The 26901-nt window shown below is 34.8% G+C and overlaps 1 long non-coding RNA gene across 1 annotated transcript in view; it reads left to right on the top strand.

Annotated features, from left to right (window-relative positions):
* The window catches only part of LOC136839642 (uncharacterized), a 325176-nt gene that overhangs the window by 128975 nt on the left and 169300 nt on the right, over window positions 1–26901 (top strand). Inside the window, exon 3 of the long non-coding RNA XR_010853427.1 lies at window positions 12778–12862. This is a non-coding gene — a long non-coding RNA (uncharacterized lncRNA). The remainder of the gene's footprint in view (window positions 1–12777; window positions 12863–26901) is intronic.

Genomic DNA, 26901 nt, shown 5'->3' with positions numbered 1-26901 from the left:
CCAGCAAGAAAAACACTAAAACAACAAAAGGAGGCAACAATCCACCAAGGGAACAATCGACAAACGATTGTTCCTAACACCTCCCACCTAACAGAAAAAAAAAAATTTACAATAAAATTTTTCTTTTTACAAACAAAATACTCTCCCCGATGCTGCCACACCCGCCAGCCAAAACAGAACCAATCCTGGCAAGGTCGTTAATATTATGATCTCGCTTTTGAGATCAACAGGTTCTTCAAAATAAACAAGCAATTGGGCTATAATGACTGCCGAGAGGTGACAAACAAAGGAGGGAGGAGCAGAACAAATACAAAAAAGTTACCTTAATATTAGTTTATTCCAAATTAGTTATTTACATATTTACAGTGAGTCAGGTTCAGTTTAGAGTAAATAATAAAATGAACATTACTACAAATGAATTAAATTACTTAAAGGACAGCAAAATACAAGCAATTTAAACTTCAAATAAATTAACATTTAAGCAGCAAAATTACTTAATAGCCGGGAGCGTAATACATAAAATCAAACAAATACAAGAGCAGCAAAAGCAAAATTAATTAATACAGTCAACATAATACATAAACAAATACACAAGCAGCATAAACAATCTTAATAAATAAACGATAATGGAACATTATAAATTCACTCAGGGAAATACTGATAAACACCAAAGCAGCCACCAACTGCTCGACAGGAACACTGCAGGACAACAAAGACAGAGCCGACACGACAACCATCTCGTCCTCAAGCACAGTGCTGACGTCCTCCTCCAGTACCGACGATCAAGACAGAGCCGACACGGCAACCATCTCGTCCGCAAGAAACGTACTGACGTCCTCCTCCAATTACGACGACCATGACAGAGCCGACACGGCAACCATCTCGTCCTCAACAAACTTTCCGCTGCTCTGCTGCCAGGACCTGACTCGCAGGTAAGGATACCTGCTGCTGCTACTCCAACTGGCTCTCTGCTGCCCTCAACCTGACTCGATGCTGCTACGAACCTGACTGACGAAGTCTGACGCCATTCACCAGACGACAGCTCGCCAGCAAGAAAAACACAAAAACAACAAAAGGAGGCAACAATCCACCAAGGGAACAATCGACAAACGATTGTTCCTAACATATATATATATATATATATATATATATATACTGTACCCAGTAACCTAACTACAAAAGAGATTGAACTTTAACTTTTAGCTGAGTGTCTCAAGAAATATATAATATATATATATATGACTTTATCCGTGAGCTTGTGATTTGTATGTGTATATATATATGTATATATATATATATATATATATATATATATATATATATATATATATATATATATATATATATATATATATATATATATATATAATATATATATATCAGTGTAATCATTATAAGTTGAATGATTTCGTGTTCCAGGTCATTGTTCTTTGTGTTTCGAATACCCCATGGCATTAATTATAACTAGGATGTGCCGTGTTCAGATAGTTTCTTCAGTATATTTTTCTCTGAGGTCAGTTAATACTTTTATGTTTTTTCTATTTTATACTTGTAGGTGTTTATTCAGTGGAAGTTTTCTTTCGTAGATGATCGCATTTTCGGCTTTTGTCGTATCAGTTTTACAATAAACAAACATATTATAGACGCTGATTATCATACAGCCAGGAATATTCCCTTTTCATCGTAGCAAGGTAATAATGAATATCCTTGAATGCTGTTTGGATACCTGGAGTCAGACATTGATTGACTATTAATTTGAATTTTGAGTAGAATTATGAATCTGTTTTGATGTGAAATGAACTAAATAATGTTTATTGTGAGTATTAGAATATCGTACACTTTTCAAAAATATTTTTAGGAATTAATTGTTAGAATGGGAATGTTTAGAGTCTTATTTTTTGTGTGTTTTTTTTTAGTTCATCCTACTTAAATCCAGAACACTCACTTTATTACAATAATTTCCCTATAAATTGGAGTTATGTTGCGTAAATTATTCTCTTAGTGATTACTCTTGACTTTCAGTTAAATCTCATGCATGCATAATAAGGCCTGGCTCTATAGTGTATCTCGACCAAACACCAACTCTCTCTCTCTCTCTCTCTCTCTCTCTCTCTCTCTCTCTCTCTCTCTCTCTCTCTCTCTCTCTCTCACACACACACACACACACACACACACACACACACACACACACACACACACACAACTAGATCTAATTTCAGATGAGATTAACTGCCATATAAATTCTATTTTCGTTTTTCACTTACTTTAGATAAAGGAAGGGGAAACTGGTAAACAGAGCGTTTTCCATGTGATTGGAAAGAGAGTATAAATAAGATATTTGTTTGTCTATAAGATATTTATGTGTCTAGACGATTTTACGATACGGTATTTGGAGTTGGCATCCGCATATTTGCTGGGTTATTGCCAAATTTCAATATCATATCAGTAGTTAGACAGAGTACTGAGAGCTAAATTTTATAAAGCAGAATTTGGAAAAGTGGAGAATCGGTGCTTATAAAAGTAAAGTTTGGAAGAAGACGAATCATTTTATAATAAACCGGAAAACTAAAATAAAAAAATAGAATAAAATGCCGGGCAACCGCCGAATGTTTACCAACAAATATGATCCAGAATAGTTTTGTGATGTGTCCATAATGTGTCCATACTCGCACCAACAAAATATTAGCTTGGCAGGCAGGGAATATCACACTCTTCCAGAACTCTTTTTCTGAGACGGGTACAGAGCTCTCGATGGGGAGTGATGCATGTGTTCTCTCCAGATGTTATTCAGTTGAGTTTACTTTCCTTTCTCCTCACGTGGACATATTGTTTACTTCTAAACGCAATTGGAAGCTACGGGGCTGGAATGTTCCCCTGGTTAAGGTATCAAATCTCATATAATTTTAGAGTGATATATCGATTTTTTTTTTTTAAGATTTATTTTTTTTAAGCTAAGCATCACTTTTGATAAACGAAAGAATTCACAAAGAATATATTTAACTGAACTCTGCGCCAGTGGTAGGAGCCACTGGTATTAATTCTGAGAGACACAACAATTCAGCAATTGTCCATATAGAAAATGCTTATTATTAAAAGTACCGGTAAAGCTTTTTCCCGATCTTTAGAGAAATATCACAGATTAGAAGATTCTTGGTAAGAATTCCATATGTGAGCCAGTGGCAAAAGCACTTTCTTTAAAAAATGTGAAAACCCAAGCCAACAGAATACTTTCCCTATTCTTTCCGCCTGTGAAAACTGATCCTTTCCAAGAGTTTGTACTCATTCCCCTTGGCTATGGGAAACGCGATCGCTCAGTCTCCATAGCCAAAGAAAAGGAAAAAAAGAAAATGTTTCTAGTAGATTGGAGTATCTTCCTTGGAGGAATTCAAGGCGGCCTCGACGCCACGAGCCAGGTGATATGAAAAGAAAGCGGGGCTTTATTGGTGCTCCTCCTCATACTCTACTTGTTTTCCTATTCTATTCTTATTGTTATCTTTATTATTGTAACTTTCCGTACTACTACTACTACTACTTTTTATATTTACTATTTATTAACATCTCCGGTTTCTTGTTTCTGTCGCTTATATTATTTTTGTTGTTAGTACTGTTGCCGTTTGTACTGCTACCAATGTTATTATCATCAGCTTTGGTTTCTTTTTCCCGTTCAATGGCACCGACGGCTCTTTCTTTAACAATTGAACGCGTTTGTGATCACATCACATTCAAAACGGAAAGACTACATCAGCTGCAAAAGGTAAATCACGTTGAGGGTAAATATACCAAATAATTTTGAGAAAACGTATTTGGGATCTTTCCTAGATAGCGACCCCCAGGGGTTTTAACCCGGTATGTATCCACCTTTGCGGCGTGTTTAGTACGACCCCGGTGGGGTTTACCGTATAAACATAAACAAAAGACTGTAAATATCGTAAAGATAATGATAATAAACCAAAGACTGTAACTATCGTCAAGATAATGACCCCCGAAAATCCTTGGGGGTCACTATCTAGGAAAGATCCCTTATTTGGTCTTTTTTCTCAGGCATTCCATCAAGCATAATAAAGTACCTCGGAATCAGACAGAAATTCGCTTGTTTAGATTCCTTAGCAGAATTAAACACTACTTTAATAATGATAAAGCCTAAAGTTCAGAATATCCTGTATCTACAGTAGTAATAATACGTTATAACGAGGCGGCGAGTAAGAGGCAGTTTCAAGGTGCATTCTGATTTGCTGACACAAAATCTCTTGCGAGCGTAAAAGGGACATCTACATACAGTCAGATGTATTTTCCCACACCTTAAGAATGGTTAATTCTACATATAAGTTAGGAAGAGATTTCAGTAAAAGAAAAGATTTTCATTGTCAAACATTTCCTTCATGAACGTTTTCACTGCATGCCAAACATTTCAGACACTTAATTTTCCGTCATAAAAGTTTTGTCTCAGAAGAGAGTAACAAAGATTTTCTACATTGAATTTAAATGTCCGATAAGGAAAGTTTTCCACGTGAAACTGAATCTTTTTTAATTTAACTCTCATTGAGCTGTGAAACAGTCTGTTTTGTTGTAATATGAAGAGAACGAGCTCTGAATGCGTTTTTCTTCACATATATCCAGTTTCAGTGCTTGTTGTGTGTGTTTGTGTGTGTGTGTGTGTTTTTTTTATCTAAATTAGGGTTCACACGTGGACCCCACAACCTTCACCGTACCGCCCATTAGTCCCACAACAGCGGGCCCGCGCGCCGACGCTCGGACTAAAGAAACACAGCATCCGTCACGCCCCTTTTGTACATGCATCTTTATTGTAATTCTCACATTCTGTTTATTGTCATCATCATATACACTGCACTATCAGCTTCTCAGCCGTATGCATTACTTCAGTCCTGTATCATGTACCGATTTTTTATATGTATATTTCCATCTGCCAACAAACACCAGTGATTATATTTAATCTCTGTTTTTACCTGCCTGATGTCCGGCGCTACATTTCCGCTCGCAAGTTACCTTGACCTGGGTGTCTGTTGTCTGAATAAATGAGTAAGCTGTGAACTCTGACCCTTACTCGTGCCCATCGTCACACTAGAATAAATGCATAGCTACCCAGAGTGCTGTAAAAAAATAAGGGTGGCATGGCTTAATTTCTTGAGTACTTTAGCGTTTCAAGATTTTTTTCATAACTCTGCTCCATTATAAGTCACAGGTTTGTGCATGGACTCAAATACATATCTCACGGTTCGTTCCGAGGTCTGACGAACGAGCGAATAGGATTGGACTTCACTAATATATTTATGATGGCATTCCGGGCTTGCCATTTATGCAGATTTTCATTTCCAAAAGCTGTTGCGTAAAATCAAATTTAATATTTGTCGCGAATTTAGCTGCCTTTTTTTCATTACATTGTCGAAAAGCATAAATGAAAACTTATTCAGATAGGATGGAAGCAGTGTTATATAATATTTTCTATATAATATTTTCCTATATATATATATATATATATACAATATATATATATACATATATATATATATATATATTATATACATATATATATATATATTATATAAATATATATATATATATATATGTATATATATATCTATATATATTGATATATTTATATTCATAAATATTAGATGACCTCTGATATCTTGTCCTAAGATGTGGTATTATAATTTTCAGCAGTGTACGAAATTATTCATCAGTATTGTTAATAGATAAGATCATAATTGTTTATTTCAAAGGACGGACGACTCATAACCCAGTTATTAGTTGGTCTACTGTAATTGGTTCACAGTTATAAACATTAGACATCATATTATTTTTTTAATAGTCTCACATGTATTTACTGCACAATAACAAAGACCAAAGTAACATACAAATTTAGGACTATTATTATAAAAGTTTACGAAGAGGAGATACAAAAATAAACAAGTTAAAAAATGCGCCGAAGTTTCTTCGGCGCAATCGAGTTTTCTGTACAGCTTATAATTAAGGCCATCGGGAATAGATCTGTCTTTCGGTGGTCTCGATATAATGCTGTATGAGCCACGGCCTATGAAACTTTAACCACGGCCCGGTGGTGGCCTGTCCAATATCGTTGCCAGACGCACGATAATGGCTAACCTTTAACCTTGAATAAAATCAAAACTACTGAGGCTAGAGGGCTGCAATTTGGTATGTTTGATGATTGGAGGGTGGATGATCAACATAGCAATTTGCAGCCCTCTAGCCTCAGTAGTTTTTAGGATCCGAGGACGGACAGAAAAAATGCGGAAGGACAGACAAGACCATCTTAATAGTTTTCTTTTACAGCAAAACTAAAAACCCGTAAGATAATGTTTCCTTGGCGTGACTCAAGACTTTGACAAAGTTTCATTTCTAATCATAGACCAAAGAGAGGAAATGCGGTCTTGAAACTTCTGCTTATATATTACGAATAATCAGCTAACAAAAGAATGATAATTCATTTGGACCTAAAATGCTTTTATGCTGCAATTATGATAACAGTGTTATATAGTGGAGAACTTGAGAAGTTAATGAGATAATTGATAGATACTGTCAGGCAGAAAAAAAAGACTTCGTGCTTCATGAAAAGCAATAAATACAAAATTTGACAATCACCTTTTAAATTGACCAAAATAGAACACTGGGGCAACTCAGCATCTCAACGAAGAAGGTAATCTAATTATGTGAAATATATCCAAAACCCGAAACCCAACTTTCAGTAAAAACTGCACCACACGACCCTCGGAGAAGTGTTGTCTTAAAAATGCAAATATATATTGTAGCATTTGCGAGAATATAATATTGGAATAAGAGAAAAGAAAATTGAATAAGCGGCATTTATTGACGCTGCCAGATCATGCTTGTTGGCACTGGCCCAATAAAAAACCACAAATTCCTTTCTTTTAAGTTCTTGAGGGAATTGTACACATGACTGGAAAATAAAGGAAGCAGACCAGATGGACTGCAGTCTCTCGTATCCAGAAAAACTGAGTGAATAGTGTTCATAGAATTCGAAGTTCTTGTGAGCCGATTCTGCTGTTTAGGAAAGGAGGATATTTTTTCCTAAAGGCGCACGAGGCAGTAAAAAGAAAATAGGAAGACTATGAATGTTATTGATGAATGACCTTTCCAGTGACGTTTGAGGGATAATATTTTTTATCCAGGGAATTGCTCTGTAATTAGTCCGTTTGAACTGAATAAGTAAAACTTTTAATAATCAATTATGGAAAACTACATAGTGTCTAACTATCAGTTAAATATTCAGTAAAACTTTATCCATCACAAAAATTAAACCACTTGAAGGTGATGGCGTAATGTAATGGATTTTAAAAGAAAGTTTTACCGAAAGAAATGGAAAAAAGAGACTGACATATCACTCCCAGACTTATGAAGTTTGTTAGTTTTTTAGGAAATTTACGACGATACCGTTAATACGGAAACTAGGTCAGCCTATGTTACTCAACTCCTTCAGTAGGTCAGGTCGAATGGATATCAGGCTAGACTAGGACTTGCCTCGGTTATTAATTTTGAAAATAAATTTCCTGGGAAAAAGTTAAGTATACCTTAGTTTAACCAGACCACTGAGCTGATTAACAGCTCTCCTAGAGAGGGCTGGCCCGAAGGATTAGATTTATTTTACGTGGCTAAGAACCAATTGGTTACCTAGCAACGGGTCCTACAGCTTATTGTGGAATCCGACTTACATTATAACGAGAAGTGAATTTCTCCAATTCTTCATTGGCCGATCGGAGAATCGAACGCGGGCCCAGCAGAGTGCTAGTCGAGAACGGTACCAACCCCTCCAATGAAGAACTATTTCCCGGGAAAGAAAGGCCATTCAGGTCAGTTACCATATTTCTCAATATTTCCGCAATAATGCCTTGGGTTGATAACCAGCTGGGAGCAATTAGGCCTTGCTATTTCACTGTAGCTTTTCAGTCCAGGCTAGGCCAAGATGAGGTCATATTAGCTCTCTCGTGAAAACTTCTAAAGTCTGTGCCAGCTGATCTGTCATCGAAATATTGTCTTCAATAAACATTCATGGCAACACTGCTTATGATATCCGTCCTGGTTATCTTAATTCCATCTTACTCTAATGTGCATAAATAGACTTTGAAATTTTACCAAAGTACTTATTTGTACGTGAGACGTTGGATTACACAATAAAAAAAATTCCAGAAATAACTGTAATAATAAATTAGTCCTTTTCCTCTCATGAACTTTAATAATAAGTAAGTCCTTTCCCTCTCGTTCTCTGTCGGCGGGCTGAGTGTTGCCATGACCACATGTCAATGAATGCTAATTTTCGGTGACATGAGTTGAAACTCAATATAGTTCCAAGAGTAGGTGGACCATAAGCAATTCGGCATTCATTCCTTTCATTTCATATAAATAATAGTGTATAATATTCTCTATTTTCCATTATTAATTAAGGAAATATTTAAAGGGCATTTCGAAACTTTGTAATTTCCACTGGAAATGTCAAGAAAAATTAAAGGAAAATATACTCTTATTTTTAAAGATTAACGTCCTGAAACTGATTTTGTCAAAATTAGTCCTGAAACTGTTATTTTTTTTTTTTTTTTTTACCCAATTGGTCAACATATATTTCAGTTGCCGATATCGTTATCCATTATGCATAAAAAGGGAAGTTCTCTGAAACGGTCAATTAAAATAGAAGTTATTAATTGTTCACAAAACAGTAAAAATTCCTAGAAAAAGTGTAAACATGACCGATGAAGATGGATTAGTATCCAAGGTACCCGGTCACGTCCGTACTGTTGGAGCCTGCACGAGACATGGTACCCCTTTCTAGGCAAAATAATTCATTGGTAATATGTTTCTTATTTAAATACCCCATTTGAAATGGGTGGAATGCACATGAGATTTTTTGGTGTTCTTTAATCACAAGTTTTTAGGAGACCGAGAAGTTTTGGGATGGCAGTTGGTTTAGATTCAAGCTAGCTTATACCGGTACGGGCCCATGTCTAAAGGTGCCCAGCTATTGTTGGCAGGGTTTGAAAGTGAGTAGGAGGCCTGATGTGGGCCTTTTGACTATAGACAACCAACAGAGACGAGAAGTCACAATATTCAAGTCGGTGTTTTTTTGAATGTATCGCACACATTCAGCAAGATTTGGTTTACTTCTAGACTTGTGTAGAGGTAGATAAAATAACATAAGTGGTAATTTCTAAACACTTTTAAAGAAGTAATGTTTAGTACTTAGTAATTCAACTTTCATTGTTGTAGTACAGTTTGATATATTAATATGACTCAAAAAATATGCAGGGTCCGATTTCTTTTCATTAAACTACGTCTAAGGTTTTCTTGCCATAAAATCTGTTCCGAAACACTCGCAAGAAGTTTTAAGCTGAGGTTTACGTGTTCGCTGGCTATAAATCACAAAATATTTCATCTCCTTTTATGTTTCGACTTGATCATGAGAGATTAGGGTTTACCGAAGACCACATTTTTCCTTCCAGGATACACAGCCAAGGAGTGAAGGAAAAAATCAACAAATAAACCTTTCCAGTTACGCTGCGGTCAAAATTGTTACAAAAAATGTGGATTGTTATAAATTGGCATCGTAAACATTTTGAAGTTTAGTCTTCAGTCACCGTCATTCATAATTTGGATAAACACTAAATCGTTACGAAATTTAATAGCAACCCTCTCTCTCTCTCTCTCTCTCTCTCTCTCTCTCTCTCTCTCTCTCTCTCTCTCTCTCTCTCTCTCTCAGAAAAAGCACCTCCGTGGTCTTTTATCAGCGTTAGGTTAATTAGGTTATATGCCGTTTTTTATTAACGAATAGTCATTTACTATAGAAAAACTTTCCTAATGTTCTGTTTCTTTTATCACAAATAATTGTTAGCCTACAAGAAAGAATCACATGTTAAAAATATAATAATTAATATCTAAAGAAAAAGAGATAATGTTTTTGCATGTTATAATTATTTTATCACATAAAGTATTATAATTATATATATATATATATATTATATATATATATATATATATATATATATATATATATATAATATATATATATATATATATATATATATATATATATATATATATATATATATACAGTACATATATGTATAATATATATATATATATATATATATATATATATATATATATATATATATATATATATATATATATATATATATATAATTTTCTGACTCACGTCAATCAGAAAGGGCGTTATCCACTGGGCCATACAAGTCTAAAAGAAGTTGGAACCTGACTATGCCCAGACCTGGGCAAGCTAACTGCTTGCATACCAGCGAGTTTTCCCAACTTCCTCACAGTGACCCAATAGACAACATTTCATTCGAATTATCCCTTCTGAGTGAATAAGATAGAAATCATCAACACACAATCACGTGTGGAACAGAAATAATTTTCTATTGGGTCATTGTCGGGAAGTTGGGGAAAATCTCGCTGGTATGCAAGCAGTTAGCTTGCCCAGGTAATTAGCTCTCAGGTTCCAACTTCTTTTAGACTTGTATGGCCCAGTGGATAACGCCCTTGCTTTCCACCTGAGAGACCTGTTCGATCCTGACGTGAGTCAGAAAATTATTTCTGTTCCACACGTGATTGTGTGTTGATGATTTCTATCTTATTCAAGAAGGGATAATTATGTTGTCTATATGGCTGATCAGTGTGAAGTTGGGGAAAACTCGCTGGTATGCAAGCAGTTAACTTGCCCAGGTAATTCCTGAGTTGCTCTCAGGTTCCAATTATTTTAGACTTGTATATAGTGGATAACGCCCTTGCTTTCCACCTGATATCCCGATGAGTCAGAAAATTATTTCTGTTCCACACGTGATTGTGTTTGATGATTTCTATATATATATATATATATATATATATATATATATATATATATATATATATATATATATATATATATATATATATATACAATACATATATATATATATATATATATATATATATATATATATATATATATATATATATATATATATATATATATATATATATAACAATTTTACCTGGGAAAATGCTTATCATGTGTCAGTTATGAAGGATCTAGTTACTTACCTCAATATTTGTATAGTATCTGACTGCTGTTGATTCAGAAAATCATAAAAAAACAAAGAAGAATGGGGAATATAGCTGAGCTGAGGGCTCTACTCACAAGGCAGTTGTAAGCAAACACTTTAGGGTAAGTTTAAGATTACGTATATTTACATTAATTGAACAATCAGAAGATGAAATGAACTAATCAGCAGGTAAGGCCCGAGAGATTAATTATAACCATGAACACTTGAAGGTATATCCGTCGATGTGACAATCAGGGAAGAAATATCAAATGAACTTATTCATTTCAATTCGACACCAATCAACTCTGCCTCTCTGTTGTAATTGTTAACTAACTTTTCTCAAACTTTTCAGAATACTTGATAGGGTGTTTGATTCCCTTCACACAGTGGTAGGAGACCAAAATATTTTTTTTATTTAACCGTCATCTCTTTGTATGTTTAACTAAAAAATCTTTTTTATCTCGGAATGTCAACCCACATGCCTTGTTATTTTGTGAAGCTACTACCTGACCAATCCAGCGCTGCCTGGAATAACTCTGAATGACAACAAATAAACTCTCTCTCTCTCTCTCTCTCTCTCTCTCTCTCTCTCTCTCTCTCTCTCTCTCTCTCTCTCTCTCTCTCTCTCTCTCTCTCTCTGAATGGAATCATTACGTAGTATTCTGCTCTTCGATGTGAAATTATCCATATATTGATTCGATGGTAGTTATGATCCCAGCTTTAAATGTCCGACATCAAGTGATATTGTGGGAAATGCTTGGAAATACTATAGATTAAAGATTCGTTATTGACGAAAAAAATATACAGTTTTGAAGTAGCCATACATACACATCACATTTTACAAGTGATCGTAGCAGCAAGTGCAATTGCTTTTAGTATTGTCTTCGTTAATATTATTGTTATTATCCTCGTTGTTATTACAAGTTTTGACAGTATTTGTACCCAACCATCTCGTCATTATTATTTAACTTTAACAGATTCATCTCACTATCATATTCTCTGTCTCATTTACCAATCTTGAAACAAGTTACTTTGCTGTATTGGTTCTTTCTCAATGCGATCAAGGTAAGACCGACGTGACATTGGTCTTTTAGACAACTAGTCTACGTTCTTACTTGTTCCTGCTTTTCGTTAAGGTTTACACAGGTCTCGTTCCAGCTCGCCGTTATTTCCGCTGCTTTTTTTAATTACACTTTTATTTTGATTCAGCTGTGGCATGCAGGTTTTCCTTTTTGTGCTGCCGACGTGCAATCTGGTTTACCCTTTGAGAAGTGTTTCAGTTGGAATGTGTTACTCCAAAACAGATGGACTTACCTGCAGGTGAATGATTGAAATTAACCTACCAAAGCTGAAGCCAGGGTGTGTATTTGGGTATGTTAAGTATTATCAGAATTCAGTCCGACAAATCTGAGAGTTGTGTGTTCCAGAGTGACTTCAGTTACTCTATTAGGTAAACTTAATCTCCGTTACGGTATGACCGATAACATAGATCATCAAGTCAGTGTGTTCGGCATTATAAATCGCCCTCTCTCGTGGCTGTTAAACCCCATTCCATCACTTACAAAAATGTTCTCCTTTCATAGTTTCATTTCGACTCTGTTCTGTTAGAGTCCTGTTTTTCTCAACCGTCATTTCATTTTGTCATGTTTATTATTATTATTATTATTATATAGTTTTTTTTCTTATCCAGGCCCGAACGGTTTCTTGTTTTCCTCCATAAAGGCGACGAGACGACCTCGTACGGTGAATCGTGTCCGCCACATTTCTGAAGAAAGGTAAGAAATTTTGGTTGCCCCTAATGATCTATCTATCTATCTATCTGTTATATACCTGATGAGTAATTTACCTCTCAAAGATTGCCTCTCTCTCTCTCTCTCTCTCTCTCTCTCTCTCTCTCTCTCTCTCTCTCTCAGCGTAGCATGAGATAGATTAGCAGACTGAGAGATAGACAAATAAAACAAAATCTGCCAGAGAAAAAGAGGTACATAGGAGGAGAATTAGAGATATAGTGGCTCTATTATCACAGACGTCAGCCCTCAGTTGTAATTCTTCCAAGACGGCCTCTGTAGGAACCCACTGAAAGGACCGGGGAGACATTAGGCTCATATTTCGGGTTTCCATCCTGAACGGATAGGCCATTTAGAGGCCCATCTTCTTTTTAACAATGGCGTGACTGACTATCAGGCAGTTCGTTTTTTCTCGTAGTTAGCTCAACCATATCGAGATTTACCGCAAGGAGAAAAGATAGTGTCCTCAGAAGCTAGGTTTCATTTTATTACCGTTTCTCATGTTATTTTGAATAATATTATTAAGCAGCGCATTCGCAGCTGCCATTTGATTAAACATGGATTTCTTTATATATTGAATTAAATGAATTGTTGCTGATTTTCATGCTATTCTATGCAAATGTTTTTACCAATATTTTCTGTACGATTTTGCTGGATGCGAGATGTTGGAAAATATCGGGGAGATAAATTATATAAATTTTATATGTATACATATATATATGTATATATATAATTTATATAATTTACTATATATATACATGTATATAATATATACAGTATATATATATTATATATATATATATATATATATATATATATATATATATATATATATATATATATATATATATATATATATACAACGACGCCTCTCAAGTTCAATGACTCACGAAAGATTGAAGGAGTAGGAGTCTTAGCCCGTGTCTCAGCATTTTTTTATAATATAATTTGTATTGATCATATTCAATGTGTGTGCTTCCTTAGAAAGTTAATGATCTTCCGACTCAATCGGAATAATCATGTGTTCATTATCAGTAATAATATAAATGATCATAAAAATAAAAAACGGTGTGCTCTTTAGTTTTCTGTAAAAGAAAACTACTGAGATGGCTATTTGTCTGTCCGTCCGCACTTTTTCTGTCCCCCTCAGATCTTAAAAACTATTGACGCTAGAGGGCTGCAGAGTGGTATGTTGATCATCCACCCTCCAATCATCAAACATGCCAAATTGCAGGCCTCTAGCCTCAGTGGTTTTTATTTTATTTAAGGTTAAAGTTAGCCATGATCGTGCGTCTGGCACCGCTAATTTGCCCACACAGGCCACCACTGGGCCGTGGCTGAAGTTTCATTGGCCGCGGCTGAGAGTTTCATACAGCATTATACGCTGTACAGTAAACTCGATTGCGCCAAAGAGCAAACAATCTAGCCTTTTACTTCTTTCCTTCATTAATATTTCCCAGAGACCTGAAGGAAATGGCTCCTTTGTAGGTCTCACCTGACTCTTTAGGCCTGCCTTAGGCTTCTTTATGGTCATCCATCCAAGAACTGACCAAAACAAATATTGGTTATGTCCCTCATCGTAAGAACTGTGTTGAAGAGAGCTTGCTGTCCCTCCCAATGTAAATTTTAAGCCTTAATGGGACTGCTGCCCATACCAGACCCTGAGGCTCTGTTGTAGATTTTGTAGTTTTGTTCTTATTATTATTATTATTATTATTATTATTATTATTATTATTATTATTATTATTATTATTATTATTATACGGCGAAGCTCCACTTTTATTTTGGTTTGGGACGGAAATGGGTATCAAATTTCAAGGAAGAGTTGATATTTTTTTCTTTAATAGACTGTACAGTTACGATATTACTTAGTTGATCTAAACCGTTGGTTGGCTTACCTCACTTGACTATGCTCATACCGGTTTTATTTATGTTGTTAATGTAATCTGTAAAGAAGGCGGATATGCACACAGCCATAGATATGACGAAAGTAATAGGTATTTCTTTGAATTAATTTATATCAGTCAGTTGTATTCCAAATGTAATATCGTTGCATGCAGTTAGGAAAAGAAAATTTCTTTAGCCATAGTGAAGAGAGAGAGAGAGAGAGAGAGAGAGAGAGAGAGAGAGAGAGAGAGAGAGAAATAAGTAATCTTATGTAAATCCTCTGCCGTCTTCATGAATTCTGGTCGGCCATATATTTTATAATCTCTCTCTCTCTCTCTCTCTCTCTCTCTCTCTCTCTCTCTCTCTCTCTCTCTCTCTCTCTCTCTCTCTCTGATTTCCTTTCGCGACGGACGCACCTGCATACTTCAGGGAAATTAGCTTGAATCTCTATGAAAAATTCCCATCACGAAAAGTTTCCTGGATCGTAACATGAATTTTATTACCTCGGAAAAGTTTGGGGACGAGTAAGTTTATTGGGATCGCATAATCACAGGGTTGCTCGTGACGGATTCCCATTGAATTTACGGATTTCTGGAAAAAGATAATGTGAAACGGTGTGTGTCACAGGAGCGCATTTTTTAGTCGCCGATATTTTTAGTCTTGAGATTTACCATTCAGTGGTTCGACTCTCATTCTCAGCCTTCAGGTTAAGAGAGCTAGGTTTCACTTGTCGATGAAGTTTAACTAGAGTAATTGATAAGTATATTTCATTTTCATGTATACCAGAAGATAAGTAAACAAAATTCTCTCGTGATTGCGAAGAACAAAACGGCTACTCACTTGTCTATCTGTGTTATTCAGTACTTTGGAGTAATTGCCTGCTGTGATCATAGTTAGCCCATTGCTAACCAGGGAAAATATAATGTAGTTCAACAACATAGAAAGTTTGCAGTGGACTAGAAGGTAAAACAGAAATTTGAATACCAGTAGAAAGTCAGTCGAAAAGAAGATTGAATGAAGATTAAATTTTTTAACTCTGGTAGGGCTGACTCGAAATATATGTTCTTAGGTGAAAACTAGAACAGTAATTAGTTAAAGAAGTCGAACAGCTAATTGAGAAGAGACCAAATAGAACGGATGAAAAGTTGGAGACTGAAAGCAATAATAGACCTACAAAAAAAAAAAGAGAACAGTTAAAAAGATAATCTTGCCTACTGTAGGTGACACCTCAAGGTTTTATGGGGATTTAGTTGAATTGTACATTTGGTACATATGTAGGGCAGTTTTTGGTAAAGTCATTGCAATCCACAGATGGATTAATGCAAGGAATAACACGAGGGACTATAAAAATGTATACATACAATCTGAATAAGTTCCTCGTTGAAGGTAATAAAAATGAAGTGCAAGATAAGATAAAAAAGCAAATTCAGAATATGATCCTCGACAAGACTGGAATGTCTAGCAACGCGTAATGTGACCGTTTACAAATGAGGAACGATTGCGCATATGCTCAAGTGAAATGAGGAATTGATGAAAAATAAATGATGGCGGAGAAATGATAAAATAAAGTCTCGGGTGAAAGAAATGGGCCAAAAATGACGTAAATGTGTCTCGGCATTTGTAGGACATTAAAGTGGAAATGTATATTTTTATGGAAGTCTCTCCCAACATTAATATGGAACAAAAGGCCAAAAGAAATATTCATCGTAACATTTAGTAAAAAACCTTCTTCAGTGCTCTCAAATATAGTGTCAGGAAGTTTGACATTCATTTAATTAAATTATTTTAGGTCGGTAATAATATATATGGTTGTTGATGAAAGTGAAACAGACCATTTATGTTATTACGGACCTAAGATAGGCGAACATTTACCAGCATTCTCCATCTTCATAATCTTGAGGTAGACAAATTAACATTATTTTTTTTAGTAGACTCCAAACCGTGCAGAAAATGTCGACATACAATATAAAAATTACACAGTAAAAATTAACGATTCAGGAAAACCAGCAGTTTACCCTAGAAATATGTAGGTAAAATTCCGTTGGTAATAAGGAAAGAATAAAAATGGAGTGGAACACGTTACTTCAGGCGTTTTCTTCCTCAGGAAATGTACATATGCCTAAGAGATCGAGGTACCAGACCAGAAGGAGTTTGAGGTTCTTTTTGTCAGGAAAGCGGAGCAGATTTCTCTGGCGTTTGACTCGGAATTCGTGTATTCCGGAGCGAATTCAAGGAGACGAGCCGAATTACGTAAATAATCGAATTTCTTTGTTAGGGAGGATTAAACTGTGCAAATTTTGAAACAAAATGATTTGATTAAGGAGAGTTGTTTTGTTATATCGGGGATATTGTAGTGACAAAGTCAGAAAATCTCGAGAATAAAAATTTCTTAAGATAAGAAATAATTGGCTGCCTGTAAATCTTAAACGAATAGATTTACTAATATGAATATTGTGCAACAGCACAATATTCATAAAGAACTCCTTGTGAATATCTGCGATATTATTGAAAAAGCAAATGGACTCACCTTCAGTCCATGTTATATATAACCCTACTGCATAAGATTTTTATTACTATATTGCATAAAGTTTTTATAGCCAGTTGAACAGTAACAGTGTGGAGAAATATCAGATAGCTACGCTTCGGTACACTAACTGAGGAAAACCATGAATAAATTAGATAGCAAACAGGTAGTACATGTCTCGTCCAATGCTAATCCCTGTGCGTAGACATTTTTATTGACCAGAACAGGTTGGTTGTCCGGATTCTTCTGCAGTGAGATTTAACTGTGTGACGTTTCTGACCAAAGTAATGGTGGAATTTGGTGACAAGCTCAACAGTGCTCGCGTGTTGGGTTTCATGTGTAAAGGTTTGAGTCTTTTTAGAAATACATAATCGTGGGTTGATTCGACTACAAGTTGGTGTTCAATGTATGAGCTAACATATTTATTTACCAGGCTAGGCTAGTGGTCGGGATCCGATCAGATTCTTGCGCGTTGAGAGATATTTCCATGGGGCTTTGTTGCCAAAGTTATAATTCAAATTCAGATTCAAACTTTTATTCATATGAGTACAAATAGTAAACACATACAAAAAATATAAGTATTGGTAAAGAAAGAGAGAAAGAAAAGGAAAACTTATCCCCTGTGTCCAACGACCTGATAAAATCAGCCAACACACAAATAATCTGAAATTTCTTTCAGCTGTACAAAACTTACGTTACACGAACTAAAATTTTCTTTGATGAAATTTGTTTACTAAATCTTTGGTGCAATTTGTATGTTTTCACCTGTAAAGGTTTGGAAAAATATCAGTAAACACAAGAGGAGATACTGCGTTGTGTCGATGGCGGAAAATCGCCAAATCTCCTTCGAAAACTAGAACATCCGCCAAAAGTCACCCATTGAACTTATTCACCAAGATTCATTCACACCGTTCATCCGCTCTTGAGGTACCTTGCTAACACTCACACAAACATGCATGGGTAAAACATTACCTACTTCTGAGACTCCTGATTGTAAGAAGTTTTATTCGTGACTCTTATAGCCATCCTTTCATGAAGGAGTTGACCAGTTTTTCCTTTTCTCCGTTGTTTATTTTTATTTTTTTTTGTTTTTGTTTTCTTTGGGTCTGTCTGGCTAAAACTTATGAATAATAGAAAAGTCCATGTTGTAAAGCTAGTAACGAATGAAATAAAGAAAAAGTAAGGAGAAAAGGGAAGCTTTTATTTTTATTGGCCAGTAATTTTCACAAGAAGAATTATGGCCGTCAAAAAAATCCAAATCGACTTATATTTTCGTAAGAAAGTAAGATAAAATATATTTTGCTTTGAATGGAAATGTCTGTTCGAAAAAGTTCTAAAATTTGTTTGTGAATAAGGAGTTTTTTTTCAGCAGTCACTAATACAGATTTTGACAAATTTACGATTGCAAAAAACATACTTGGTTAACACTTATCCTGACAACATAAACTTTGAAACACTCATATCTGAATAAACATGATGTAGGACGTGTGTGGTTCGTTTTAGATAAACGTCTAGGTAAAAACCCGACGGCTATAGAAGATATAACGAAAAAAAAAAACTTGAGCACATTGATTCAGGCGCCACCTTCCCCGGGGAATGTAAATATGGCTAGATGATCAAGGAACTAGGACCCGAGTGATTGAGGATCTTTTATAAAGGACTGAACGAATACCCTCGAAGAATTAAAAATGAATTGTAAATTTGTGTGTAAAAGTATCTCTTGAATTTACTCTTGCAAATACTGAGCCGTTTTATAAAAACAAAAGGTAAATGCTTATAATGAATACTTAATTGTAATATTGCAGGTAAGAGTTCTGCGGTGTTCTGAAATGCAAGTGATTTTGTGGAGTTGTGAAAATTGTGACTGGAATAACCCAAGAATATCACATTGAAGACATAGGAATAGAAAAAAGGAAAAACAATAATATATGTCATGAAACAGTTTATTCTTGAAATAAAAGAATAACATTGATACTATAGATAAATAATGTCTTAAGTCTGCCGACGATAAGTATTTGAGGAAATCTGGTCCCAAATACGTCCTTACAGTCTTAGTTTTAAAAAAGATTGAAATTGACCTTTTAGCCGAGTGTCACAAGAAAGTTCAGTCGAATGAATTTCTAGGTTTCCATTGGCATCATCACATACAAGTTTTACTAGTAATTCGAAATACTTTGAAGGCTGTGAAAAATTAGGAGCGATAAAAGAAAAAAATTAAAGAAGGAATAATCCCTCTTACTCGGACTGCCTTGTAGTTCATACCAATTATTTTTCGAGTAAGAAGAGAGCATTTAAACATTATAGAAGAAATCCAGGAGAAAATTTTTAGAGCGGTTTTGTGTTAATTACCGAAATAATGAATTTATTTGTTTGTAATGCTAAGTATTATGGCAATACAATACATAGTTATCTTGATTTATATGCGACGTTCAAAATTATTTCAAAATTTAATATTGTTCTACTATTTTTATATTTAGCGGCTGAGAGCAAAATAAAAAAAAAATTTTTAGTACTGATTATGTAGCTTTGTCATGCGACAACTCTGTTTACAGTTCTAATCCAGAGTTTTCGAAGATATCTTGAAACCTCCCTCTCAATCTGTTTCTCTCTCTCCCTTCAAGATTCCCACCGATCCAGAGAGCTCTTCATTTTCTTTACCCTCACAATTCTGTCCTGGTTCCTTCTCTACCACTATACTCTTTATTGGGCAGCTCTTGGTATATTTACAATAAACGTGCTTTACCAGAACTTCGATATGGAGGTTATAGTTTCCCGAGCGATGCATATTTTGCATTGCCCTGCTCTCTTATGTATGCCTAATTTTTATTTTAATTATGGACTGCTGACAGTTATAAAGCTTATTCCCTTCTTGAAGATGAATAGCAAGGCTTCATTATTATTATTATTATTATTATTATTATTATTATTATTATTATTATTATTATTCAAAAGATGAAACCTATTCTTATGGAACAAGCCCATAGGGGCCATTGACTTGAAATCCAAGCTTCCAAAGAATATGGTGTTCAAAATAACCGAATAATTAAACTGCTAACAGTTATAAAGCTTCTTCCCTTCTTGAAGATGAATAGCAAAGCTTTATTTATTAATATTATTAATATTCAAAAGATGAAACCTATTCTTATGGAACAAGTCCACAGGGGCCATTGGCTTGAAATCCAGCTTCCAAAGATTATGGTGTTCAAGATAACGGAATGATTAAATCGAACCCGCCAGTCTTTGAACCGCCGCCTTTAAGAATGTTACATTTTCATCGTCATCTGAAAATCTCTAAAACGAACTATTTTACGCTGTTCGATTAGAAACTCAACCTTTGACTTATTACGGCTGACAAGAGTCTCAGATAAAAACATCAAATCGTAGTTACGGGCACAACTCTGGAGATCGAGAAAATTTGACCTTAAGCCTCAAACATTTGAGTAAAGTACTTTGCACTCTTTCTTACTGTAATAAGTAACAGACCCAGGGTTCAGCTCAGTATCTCCCGAATGAATGAAAATTTTAACAACATAAAGTCAGTAGCAAAACCAATAAATAAACTCATAACAACAGTAAAATTTTAAAAATCAACAGAACAGTAAACAGCAATGCCATCAACAGCAACAGCATGTACGTTATTTACAGAAATCCTGTTCAAAGCATATACTGTACAAACGTGACCATATGAAAAGCATGTTATTGACACTGATCATCGAAGGATACTTCCATTTTATTGTAGTGAGCTGATATGTAAATATCCTTGAATGCTGTGGATACCTGGAGTCAGACATCGATTGGGTATTAATTTGAATATAGAAAAGAATTATGAATCTCATTTGATATGAAACGGACTCCCAAATAAAGTTTGTTGTGAATTTTAATATGTACACTTTTCAAAAAGTATTTTTAGGAATTAATTGTTACAGTAGGAATGTTTGGAACTTCACGTTATGCGTTTTTTTTGTCAGTATATCCTATTTGAATCCCGAACACTCACTTTATTACAATAATTTCCGTATAAATTGGAGTTATATTGCGTAAATTATTCTCGTAGTGATTACTCTTGACTTTCCGTTTAATCTCATGCATGCATAATAAGGCCTGGCTCTATAGTGTATTTCGACTAATCTCTCTCTCTCTCTCTCTCTCTCTCTCTCTCTCTCTCTCTCTCTCTCTCTCTCTCTCTCTCTGAATGAGATTCACACTCATCTAAATTCTACTTTCGTTTTGCACTTACTATAAGTGATTGGAAAGTTTGAATAAAATATTTCTGCGTCTAGACGATTTTATGATATAGTGTTTGAAATCGGCATGGCGCGTGTTTGCAAGTCTGATGTGAAAATAACATCAGACGTTTGAATATTTAGAGCAAGCTAATTTATAAATGCCCTTGGCTATTAATTCGAATTTTATAAATCAGACTTTGGAAAAGAGGAGAATCGCTGCTTATAAAGCCATAATACCGTAATAGGATCGTGAGCTAAAATAAATAAAATAAAATAGAATGCTGGGCAATCGCCGAATATTTGCCAATAAAATATAGAACAGTTTTAGAAGCGTCCATGCTCGCATCAACAGAATATTTATTTGGCAGCGAGGGAACACCATACTCCGCTTGACCTGTTTTTCTCAGGCGAGTACATGACCCTCGATGGTGTGATGCGTGTGTTCTCTCCAGATGTTATTCAGTTGAGTTTACTTTACTTTCTCCTCAAGGGAACGTGGACACATTGTTTACCTCCAAACGCAGAGAAAGCTACGGGATTGGGACGTTCTTCTCGGGATGATCTTTCGAATATGATATATTCTCCAGAGAGTAATACATCGATTTTTTTAAAAGGTTTAGTTTTAATTTTTTACCTTAGCATCACTGCGTTTCAAAGCAAGCTTAAATTGTTTACAATGCGTATATTTCATTTAACTGTATCTAAATTTTAAGTACTGATATTGATATAACTTTACAACGACTCCTCGCTGCTGGGAGAAAGGGCGCTGGTGACTGGTAAAATACATGTACATACGCTACCGGGTTCTAAGCGATGACAGGAAGGGCAGCCGATCGGGACTACAGTCTACCCCAAAGCCAAATCAAAGTCCTTCAAAAAGAAGGCATCGTGCTTACCCCATACAAATGGGAAAACAAGCACGTTAAAAGAAGAAGAAGAAGAAGATTCATATAACGTTACACAAAAGGTAGGAACAACTGGTACTATTTCAGAGGTACACAACAAGTCAGTAATTGTCCTCATGATAAAACTTAAAAGTGAAAATAAAGAGTTTGGCGGATTTTCAGAAAAATATCACAGATCAGAAAATTCATAGTAGGACTTCCATTTGTGAGTCAGAGGTAGCACCATTTTCTTAAAAAAAAAATAAAAAAAGAAAAATGTGAATATCAAGCGTAACCCTACACTTTCCTTTTCTTCCGTCTGTGAAAACTGATCCTTTCCAAAAGTTGGAACTCCTTCCCCTTGGCTATGGAAGACGCGATCGCTCAGTCTCCATAGCCAAAGAAGAGGTAAAAAGAGAAAACGTTTCTTGTAGACTGGAGTAGCTTCCTTGGAGGGATTCAAGACGCCCTCGTCGCCAGAAGCCAGTGATATGAAGAGAAAGCGAGGCTTTATTGGCGCTGCCTGTCAGTTTATCCTTCCTCTTCAGACTCTCATTGTTTGTTTTGCCGTTGTTGTCGTTGTTAGTACTCCTACCACTTTGCTATTATTATTGTCTTTAGTTGCCTATTCTTTTGTTTTTCTTTATTATTATTATTGCCTTCGTTGCTTATACTAATGGTACTACTATTGATGTTTATGTTATTTATCATTATTTTATTATTATTATTATTATTATTATTATTATTATCGTCGTTTGTACTACTACTGTTGTTATCATCATCTTTGGTTCCTTATTCCTCATCTGTTGCGGCGTCTGCTCGTTCTCTTACGACTGAACGTATTACAGTTATATCACTTTTAAATCAAAAAGATTACATCACTTGCAAAATTTAATTCGAGCTGAGAAATTTACATTACTTAACCTGGAGAAAACACACTTATTCTCTTTTATCAGGCCTACCATCAAGTGTAAAGTACTTCGGAATCAGGCAAACTAAAGACTTAAATAAATAAAGTTGTTTAAATGACTTCGCAGATCGTGCATGAGGACCAGAATGACACACAACTTCGATAATAAAAGCGACGAAAGGAGGACTCATTCAGAATACCCATTATCTGGTAAAAATATACATGATGAATAATTAAAAATTAAAGAAACAGAATGCGGTTTCATTTCATCATATTTGCACACCGTCAAGAGGAGACGTTCTTGGTTGTAGGGTAAAGAGCATGGTGATATCCGTTTTCACCCTTAAGCGATGGATAAAAGGGTAAACACCGTTAATCTAACCAGAATGTTTTTCAGTTTTGTTATTTTTAACATATTTTTCGTTCCTTTTTGGGCGTATTTTTCTTTTCCCCAGTCATATTTGCAGGGTGGCTGTTCCGTCTTTTGTTTCTTTCTCCTCATAATCGGAATGTTGGAGGAAAAGGAAAGATAATGGAATAAAAAATTAACCCGTAGATTGTAAAAAAATGATTATATATTTTCCTTCATTCAAGCTCAAAGTTCAAAGTATGTTTAATTCAATATTAGGGTTATTAGTCGGAATTTTTTTTAAATATATAAGTCAGCGCATAAGACTATAATTCTCCTGAGTAAATGAAGTTTTTTCGTTAAAAACAGCTTTTTTATACTTTATTTTTATCATAAACGCTTTTATCCAAAAAATTTCAACAAAGTTTTAATTATTAAAATTTCCCCTCATAAACATTTTCGCGGTAAAAAAATTTCAAATGCTTAATTTTTAGTCATAAAAGTTTTCAGACTTAAAAAAGAGTAACAAAGCTTTTCACCATTAAATTTGAATGTACGACACTGAAAATTTCCTACTTAAAACTTGATTTTTGGTACGAGCAGTGAAACAGTCTGAATTTTTAGTACGAGCAGTGAAACAGTCTGAATTTTTAATGCGAGCAGTGAAACAGTCTGAATTTTTAATGCGAGCAGTGAAACAGTCTGAATTTTTAATACGAGCAGTGAAACAGTCTGAATTTTTAGCCGAAAGAGAACGAGCTTTGAATGGCTACTCAAAGGGCTATATAAAAAAAGGATAGCAGAATTAACTTAATTTCGTGAATACTGTACTACTGTAGCTGTTTCGAAATCTTTTTATATTCCGTCTCATTAAAACTCACGTACAGGAATCGTTCCAAGTTCTGATGAGTACCCGGATAGAATTAGACTTCACTAATATATTTATGATGGCATTATGGTTTATCATGTATGCACATTTTAATTTTAAAATGTTATGTAAAATCAAATTTGATATTAGTTGGGAATTAAGCTGCCTTTTAAATTGCATTGTCGAAAAGCGTAAATGAAAACTCAGTCAGATAGGATGAACGCAATGCTAATTGCTATGATTATTCAATATTTGTATGCTTACACACATACGCACACACGCACACACACATATATATAATATATATGTGTGTATGTATATATATATGTATATATATATATATATATATATATATATATATATATATAAACACATACATACATATCAGATGATTTCCGGTATCTTTTCATCATTAATAAGATGTGATATTATCATTTCCATCAGTCTACGAAATTATTCATCAGTGTTGTGAATAAATGAAACCATAGTTTTTTGTTTCAAAGGCCGGATGATTCGTAGTCCAGTTATGAGTTGGTCTGTTGTAATTAATTCATATGTATAAACAATAGAAATGCTAATGTTATTTAAATGAGGCTATGTGCAAAGCAAAGCAAATTACGACTGCTATTATGAAAATTTAAAACACGAGATAGAAAAAGCAAAAAAATCGATGGAAATAATGTTTCTTTGCCTGACTCAAAAACTTGTAAAATTTTCATTCCTAATCATAGACTAAAAGAGAAATGTGATCTGCTTATGTTAAGTCTGCATTAATAACCATTCATTTGAACCTAAACTATTTTTATGCTGCAAAACAATCGTGCATGAAACATACGAAAAACTAATTATTGCATTTATAATAGCAATTTTACAACCGGAGAAGTGCAGTGATAAGACACCTGATAAAAATTGTCGCTTAAAATAGACTTCTTCATGCTTCATGAAAGACAATAAATACAAAAGTAAGAATGCTGTTTAAAATCACCTTGCAAAACGGCCAAAATAGAATACTGCAGCCACTCGGCATCTCAGCGAAGAAAGTAATTTAATTGTGAGAAATATATCCGAAACCTTCTGCTGCCGGCAAAAACAGCGCCGCAAGACTCGAACAAATGGAGTCATAAAAATGCAGATATATTTTGTAGCGTTTTGCATGCATAACATTGGAAGAAGAGAAAGGAAGACTGAATAAGTTGCATTTCTTGAGCTTTGTTAGCACTGGCCGAATAGGAAATCGTAAATCCAGTTTGTTAAAGGCGATAAATTCATTAGTGACTTTTACACATGACTGGAAAACGAAGGAAATAGACCATAAAGACTGCATTTTCTTTTATCAAGAAAATTTGAGTGAATTGTGGACATATACTTTTGAATTCTGGTGAGGCGATTCTGCAGTTTCAGAAGGGGTTTATATTGCTTTCCAAAAGCACTCAAGGCAGGAACAGTCAAGAAGAGATTATGAATTTTATTGATGAATAACCGATTCAGTTATGCTTGGGAGTTAATGCTTATGGTCAAGAGAAATGCACCGTAACTCTTGCGTTTTAGATAAATCGGCAAACCCTCTTCCAACACTCACTTCCGGAAAATTATTAGTTATGTAATCTGGGAAACGTTATCCATCACAGAAATTAAGCCACTTTAAGTGATGGCGTAATGTAACGGGTTTTCAAGAGCAAGGTACTGAAAGAAATTAAAAAAAAAAAAAGCTATCATATCACTCCCACGCTTATTAAGAACTTTTTAGTGAACGGAATTACGAGATTATGCTTGATTTTCGACATTAAAAAAAATATTCCTACTGCTAATGTGGGAAATAGAACATTCTATATTACTCGAATCCTGCAGTAGGTCAGGTTGAAGGATTTTAAGCTAGGCTCGGTTTTCCTTGATATCGGATAGGTCTATTTTAATTTTAAAAATAAGTTTCCAAGGAAAGAAAATGGACATTCAGTCCAGTTACTATATTTCTCAGTATTTCCGCAATAATGCCATGTATTGATAAACAGCGGGTAGCCATTAGGTCTTATTACTTCAGTTGAGCTTTACCAGTCCAGGGTAGGCAAAGTTGAGGCTTTATTGATATCCTCATGAAAACTACTTGTACCGAGTTTTAGGTAAGCCATAAACAGTTCATCATATTGGAATAGCTCTATTCTCCAGTGGTAACTTTTGAAATATATGGACAGTACTTCGGAACTTTGTATTTTCATCTGGAAAGGAAAGTCACTGATATGGTACAGAATGATTTTCGCAAAAAAAAAAAAAAAAAAAAGCATGAAACTGTATCCTTATTTTTAATTTATTTTTGTAATTAGTGAGTCAAAATTTTTTTTCGGTTGCTGCTATTGTTATTCTTATGCATAAAAGAGGAATGTA

Source organism: Macrobrachium rosenbergii, chromosome 6, assembly GCF_040412425.1.
Source record: "Macrobrachium rosenbergii isolate ZJJX-2024 chromosome 6, ASM4041242v1, whole genome shotgun sequence".
In the NCBI taxonomy this organism is placed as follows: Eukaryota; Metazoa; Arthropoda; class Malacostraca; order Decapoda; family Palaemonidae; genus Macrobrachium; species Macrobrachium rosenbergii.
This window is presented reverse-complemented; position numbering and strand designations above follow the sequence as displayed.